Here is a 7,526-nt window from a genome sequence, read left to right on the forward strand (position 1 = left end):
ATTAAGGTTAGGTAAAAATGAGGCAAAGAATTGCCTCTTTTAAGATTTATAGACATGTATACATACATATATAAACACATGTGTGTGTATATATATATGTATATACATACACACGTATCTATCTATCTATCTATCTATCTATCTATCTATCTATCTATCTATCTGTCTACAGACATTTATCCACAAACACACACACACAAAGAATTTTGGGTCAAGAGTAGAAAACAATTAAGAGCATGCCTTAGAAAATTACATAAACTTGTAGCCTATCAGCTTGATCAATGCATGGTGTCTTAGAGAATTGATGAAGAGAACAGTGTCGAATGCGCATACACGGGAAAGAAAAGAAAAGCTCTGTTTTTTCTGCCCTATTGTTAACCTGTTCTCAAATTCTGTATTTTAAGTTTTCAGCACAGAAGTTAATATGGAGGATTAGTTCAGTAAGTATTAGGTTTTAACTTATCCAGGACATAAAAATGCAATTCCAATGCCTATGCCAAATGTCTAAGGAGATGTAAAATGTTCTGTTTGGGGGTGGGGGGTGAGGAGAGGTAAGGGGATAGCAATGAATAAAAAGCAAAAATAGAAGCTAATTATGAGCAATTTAGGCAGAGTTTTGTTTAGAAAATGTATCAGAGGAAAATGGCTAGGTGAATAGATTCCCACTGATTGCAGTTTTTAACATAGAACAGTGTCTTTTTCATGAGTAATCATTAACAATTATAATATAGGCTTTAAATTGGCTGGGGCTGGGCCAATGGTGTTTTATGAATACTAAACAATCTTATGTGCATCTCTGTTCCCAGGCATAATAATAAAAACCATAGCGCAAGCACCTCTTTGGGAAATGTTTGCTATCATGTCAACCTATCAGCTCAGGGCTAAGTAATATTAATGCTCTAAGTTAGGTGCTCTGTTGAGAATAGAGCAACAGCAAGTCTGGTCCTTGGATCATAGATTGGAAGAGTTGGAAGAGACCTCAGAGATCATCTAACCAAACTGCTTCATTTTATAGATGAGGTTACTAGGGCTCACAGAGATGAGATGACTCACCCAAGGCTGCATTGTAATCTAGTGTCAGGGCCAGTACTGGGTACTGATCGTTTTGTTTTCCAGTACAAAACACTTTCTAGTGCCCCTCATTGCCTGACTCAGAGAGAACGTTGGTGACATAGGGTTGGTGGAGAGTGTCTAGCTTGGTTGAGTGACTAGGATCTGGAAGGGTCATGATTATAGGCTCAGATGATGTGACTTGTACAGATGGGCAGGAACTAAGACAAGCCAATCAGGCATGGCCAGCTTGAATCAAGGTTGTGTGTAACATCAGGAAGAGCTCTCAGCTGATACTGATCTGAGGACTGAAGGCAATCTTGGTTTTTCCCTTGGCAGCTCTAAAATATGGACAATACAGAAAATGCTTTACTCTTCCTTTACTCTTTCAAAGACCCATTGGCTACTGCAGCATCCCTGATTTTCACTTTACACCAAGACACTTACTTTTTACTGAAGCTTTCCATTTGTCATTTATTTTAGGAACAATTAGCTTTCATCATTACCTTAGGTGGAGGCCTAAAAGGTAGTAATTTTATAAATAATCCTTTTCACTTCCTTATAATAACAGCTTATATTTATGTAGTTCTTTATATTTTAAAAACTCTTTTACAGAAACCTTCTCATTTTATTCTTGTAGTAACTCCGAAATTTAGATAGTTCAAGCATCAACTACCTTGTTCAGATGTGGAAACTGAGGCTTAGAAGGTAGAAGTAACACGACTTGTACATGGAATAGCCTTTCCCAGCTCTTGTGTCTCCCAGCATTAACTACATCCTGCCTCATTTTGTGATTTTATGATCTGATAAGCTATCAGAATAATAATATGAAGAATAGAGGAAAGATCTCCAACTCCATACCTTTAGTAGGATCATTAGCATTCTTCTTCTTCTTATTATTATTATTGTTGTGAGCGACCATCCCTCAACATGTAGCATATAGATATTATGTAGCCTAAAGGCAGGCAGAATAGATATCTCTAGCCTCTTCTTCCTCTATCCTTCTTCAAGGGAGACTAATTCTTGCCAGAAAGGGAAGTAGAAGGTTGGGGCCAGAGGTCATGCCATTTTTCTCAGAGAAAGGGGATAGTGGGCAAAGATTTTATCTATCTACTCCTTTAAATATTATTAGTCTAGGGGTTATGATCAAGTTCAACCTAATTTCTGTTTTCAGCATCATTACTGGGAGGAGGGAGAACCGCAAACTTTATATCCAAAGCTTGGCCCCTTTCCCACCAATACCAGCTCCACAATGAACATACATAGAAAATAGCAAAGAAAACCACTTATCCAAATCACAGCAAAACAGAAATCAGAGAAGGTTATTCATAGGAGGATATATATTTGACAATACAGAGTGAAGAAACTCTCCCATTGGCAGTAAGGTAATTCAGCTCAAATAAAATAGAGAGTCCCAGGTCTCACCTAAGGGTGAGTTTCCTGAATTCTCTAGTGTCGGAAGCTGGAGATAGGAATATGATGGAGACCACCAGCTCTTCTTCTCATCTCTTCCCAGAGTCTTTTCCTTCAGTTACCTGAAGTAGGGTTGGCCTCTTCCATCTTATCCCTAGAAGCAGGTAGCCTGAAGTGTACAAAGCAACTGAAGGACCCAAAGGTCCTCAAAGCTTGGTGAGAACATGAAAACTTGAAGACAGAAGTTCTCTCACGCTCTCTCCCACCTCTCATTCAGGGCAGGGCATTCATCTCTGCCAATAAGGAGGGAATGCCATACAATGGGCTTTGGGACTAGAGTTACATTCCCATCAATCTAGAGCAGAAAGAGACCCTAAAAGTCTCTCCCATCTATTCAAATCTTTTTTTAAGCAAATAAACTGAGACTAAGTTTAAGTGACTTGTCAAGGTCATACAGCTGGTAAATCTCTCTCCCTTTCCCTCCCCCCCTCTCCCCCCCCTCCCTCCCTCCCCTCCATCTCTCCTTCCCTCCCTTTTTGTCTTTTTCACTCTCTGCTAAAGCCCTCATCTCTTCTGCCAGTTCATATATATTGTCTGATAGGTAATATCTTTTCCTAAGTAGTGTAAGTCAATTTTATGTGGTTCACTGCTTTAGTAAGTAGGTGAGCAAACACAGATAAAATGAGATCCAAACTGCTTAGCAAAGATTCTTCAGATGAGCCATAGTGAATGATAAAATATAATATCATACATAGAATTTTCTTCAGCACCAAAAGATTCTTTCCGGAGGCTACAGTTGTAGAACTGACTGTGTATATTACTGTAGCCTTTCTGGAGGAGCCCCTATATCTAGGGGAGAAACAGAGCAGAAAGATTGAAATAGACTTCATTCATAAGGTCAAGATATAGTTATATCCTTTTCCATCATTAAATTTGTACTTTACTTGCCAAAGAAACTACATGTCTTTTGTTCAACTTTATAAAACAACTCATTAAAAATAGACCAGGTCGCCTTTTTCGGTTCCTGGCTTCCAAGATGACCAAGAAGAGGAGAAACAACGGGTGGGCCATGAAGGGCAGGCCACCCTCTGCACCAACTGCCCCTGCTGCGTGCCCAAGGACAACGCCATCAAGAAGTTTGTCATCTGTAACACCGTGGAAGCAGCTGCCGTGAGGGACATCTCCGAGGCTAGCGTCTTCGACTCCTATGTCCTGCCCAAACTGTATGTGAAACTACATTACTGTGTAAGCTGCTCGATGCACAGCAAGGTAGTGAGTAATCGCTCCCGTGAAGCTCGGAAGGATCGGACACCCCCATCCCGATTCAGACCTGCAGGTGCCGCCCTCAGACCTCCTCCAAAGCCCATGTAAAGAGCTATCTGCCCATCAACATTCCTGAACCGATCAAAGGAAAATAAAATGATTGGTCTATCTTAAAAAAAAAAAGACCAGGTCTCTAAGATGTAGGAGAGGCATGGATACATTTTATCCTCTTAAATAAAGGTGTAAAAATGCCAGTTTTTTGATATGTAGGTAACTTATTTGTCCCTATAAGTACATAAAGTTACCTCTTTTTGACCAGTACTTATGATGCTATTAAGAAGAGAGAAACATTGTGGTGGAAGACTAGATGAGATGACATCAAAGAGTTTTCTCATTCAAATATTTTGTGACTCTATACAGATATCAACAGTATAAGCAACTGTTCTTTTATTTATTTGTTTATTTATTTGTCTGTTTACCTACTTATTTAACAAATGTAATGATTTTCTACTCTGCACTGGGTACTGGGAATTAAAAAAAAAGTAAGTCCCCCTCTTTCTTTAACATTCAAAAGAAATGTCATGTGTTCATGAAGTTCACTCAAGCATTATCCTCACTGCCCAGACATACAACTGGTGCAAATGTTCTACCTCTAATCAACATTTTTTCAACACTTAGTCTGGATCCAGGTGGTACAGTGGATAGCATATGAGCCTAGAGTCAGGAAGACCTAAGTCCAAATCCAGCCTCAATCACTTACTAGCTGTGTGACCCCAGGCAAGTTGCTTAGCCCTGTTTGTCCCAGCTTCCTCATATGTAAAATGAGCTAGAGAAGGAAATGACAAACCACTTCAGCATCTTTGCCAAGAAAACCCCAAGTGGGGTCAGGAAGAGTTGGACAAAGACTGAACAAGTCCACATGTGGAGAGGTTGTATTTAGAGTAGTGTTCAGGGAGTTGGTGTGGTGGATAGAACACTAGGCTTGGAATCAGGAAGACTCTTCTTTATGACTTCAAATCTGGCTTCAGATATTTACTAGCTGTGTGACCCTGGGCAAATTACTTAACCCTGTTTTCTTCACTTTCTTCATCTGTGAAATGAGCTGGAGAAGGAAATGGCAAACCATTTCAGTATCTTTGCCAAGAAACCCTAGATGGACTCACGAAGAGTCAGACATGACTGAAAGATTGATTAACCACAATTGGATCCCTACTTTGCACCTATTTAACTCCCCCTGATCAATAATAATTATTTGTATGCATCTTTTTTTTTCTACATTCATTTTTGAGTCTTCAAAGATCATGATCTGTGTCATGGCTATGTTTGGACCCCCAAAGTCTAGTGTAATCATTAATCAAAGAACCAATAAATGTTTATTATGTACCTACTAAGTACCAGTCACTGTTCTACACACAGTAGGTATAGAATTACTGTCCTTGAGGAGCTTACAATTTAATTTATCAGGGGATACCACATGTACCCAGAGAAAAGAAAGAATGGAATACAAGTTAAGTATAGTGTAGCTCATACAACACAGAAGAAAGGGCACTGGAATTAGAAACTCCTTGAACTTGGTTCAAAACGCATTTCTGCCACTTTCTATCTGTGTGAGTTTGGTAAATCACTTCACCTCTTGGGATCTCATTTTCCTCCTTTTAAAATTAGAAGGCTAGATAAGATAATCTCTAAGGTTCCTTCTAGTTCTAAACATTCCATTACATTCATATACCATAATTTGTTCAGCCCTTTCCCCAATGCTTTATTTTTTATTAACATTACACAGAATGATTACATATATTTTCATGTTTTTGTTATGATGAAATTTGGCCCGTCATGTCCCATCTTGCAATTGTTTCTGCCAAAGGTCAGAGGACAGATCTAGATAAAATCTTATGAGTAACTTGAGGATGGAGAGAAATGCAAATGTGAGCATATGTGTTGGTAAGCAAAATGGGCTCCTTAGCACCTAGTTCAACAAGTGCCCTTGAATAGTTTGGCTTTTGTTCCCTTTGAGTAATTTAGTTGAGCCTTACTAGGTGCTAAGCCCCAGGCCCAAACCCGTATTAGGTGTAAAACCTTAGTGGGTGTGGATTGGCAATTAAGGTGGGGCCCAAGGTCGGGCTAACTCCAGGGAGGGCCTAGTTTACATGTCTGGGAGAGCAGAGGCTCTTAGACCACGTGGACGTGCATGACTGGGCCAGCCCTTGTTCTGAGCTCCCGGGCTGAACCTAGACATTGGTAACTATGAATTGTATTGGGTCTGTCTGTTTGCAATTTGTTTAAGGGCTCTCAAGATGGTGTTGATGAGGAGACTCCAGGCAGCTGTAGCTAAGGAGCGCTCCAGCTTGTAAATCCGGATGCTGAGACCTTGTTGAACTCTGGTAACTATGTATTGGGATTTGAATCAGACAAGGTCCGTCTGTTGATGTTTGTAATTTGTTTGTATTTTATTCTGAAGTTCAGGGTGCTGGCTTTTTCCCCTGAACTAAGTGAATGATATTTGTATGCTGAATTAATGTAAGCTTGTCAACCCCTTCACCTTGCTTTCCTTAGTTAAACAGATCAAAAGAACCTGTGCTGTTGGCAGCTTTCTGGGTGCTGGCTGTGGGTGGATCTCACACCCCCACAGAAGCTGCTAGCCGGATTGTTGAAACAGCACATCCAAACAGGGCCATTTTGCTAAGAGGGATTTTTCTGTAACTATTTATAGGAGCAGAGAGATTTTACTCAGGGATTGAACATGCCTAATTCAGAGTTAATTCAATTCAACACATATTTATTGAGCTGCTACTACTATAAATCACATTCTCTGGAAGCCTTCGGGAATACAAAGACAATAATATTCCCAGCCTTATCTGTTTGCTGCATCGTAAAGTGATCGAATCCATGAGACTTAAGACATCTTTGCTCCAGCTTTCCTATGAGATCTTGGTTAAGTCAGCCCCCTTGTGGTGGTCTTTTTTATTAGGTGGTTGTGCAGGTGAGAGATGGGGCAGCAGGAGATTATTGTCTGAGAACAAATGCTTATGGTTGTGATGACCATTGACTCAGTATTGCCTTTTATATCTTTATTTTATCTGTCTCTCTTCTGGATGTACATTTTTAAAAAATTGGGACTTTGGGACAGTTGTACAAGTATAGTTGTTGCATGTTCTGCTTCCTAACTGAGGTAAATAGGTCATAGAGCCCTGTTTCTCCAGTCAGGAAGACCCGATTTTAAATTTTACCTCAGGCACTTAGTAACTGTGTGACCCTGGGCAAGTCACTTAACCTTGGTCTGTATCAGTTTCCTCAACTATAATATGGGGATTATGATAGTACCTATCTCACAGGATTGTTGTCAAGATAAAATAAGATAATATTTGTAAAGTGTTTAGCACAGTATCTGGCATATTTATTGAGCACTTAATAAGTTCTTCCTTCCTTCCTTCCTTTCTTCTCTCCTTCTTTCTCCTAATCTACTATTAGGCCAGCTATTGATAACAGCTTTACAAAACTAATTTTTTGCTCTCTAGGAAAATTGCAAGCAGCACAAAACACCAATCAGCATCTCAACCAACAAGCAGTTACTGAGTATTTATTTTGTGCTATTAAATTCTGGGGATACAAAACATTCATTTTTTCAAGGGGCTTATATTCTATCAGGGGAGACAACATTCTCATAGGTATATATTAAATAGATACAAGATAATTTGGGGGTGAAATATTCAGATTGATTTTGTGTCTTTTTTAAATTGATCCTATTTACAATTAATTGTTTTTGTCCTGTAACTTTCAGAGTCATGGTTCTTTGTCTCTGA

The 7,526-nt window shown here is 39.4% G+C and overlaps 1 pseudogene; it reads left to right on the top strand.

Annotated features, from left to right (window-relative positions):
* The first annotated feature begins 3,499 nt into the window (after positions 1-3,499).
* On the top strand, positions 3,500-3,834 carry LOC118827979 (annotated as a pseudogene).
* Positions 3,835-7,526: the final 3,692 nt, after the last annotated feature.

This window comes from Trichosurus vulpecula, chromosome 8 (genome assembly GCF_011100635.1).
Source record: "Trichosurus vulpecula isolate mTriVul1 chromosome 8, mTriVul1.pri, whole genome shotgun sequence".
NCBI classification, from domain to species: Eukaryota; Metazoa; Chordata; class Mammalia; order Diprotodontia; family Phalangeridae; genus Trichosurus; species Trichosurus vulpecula.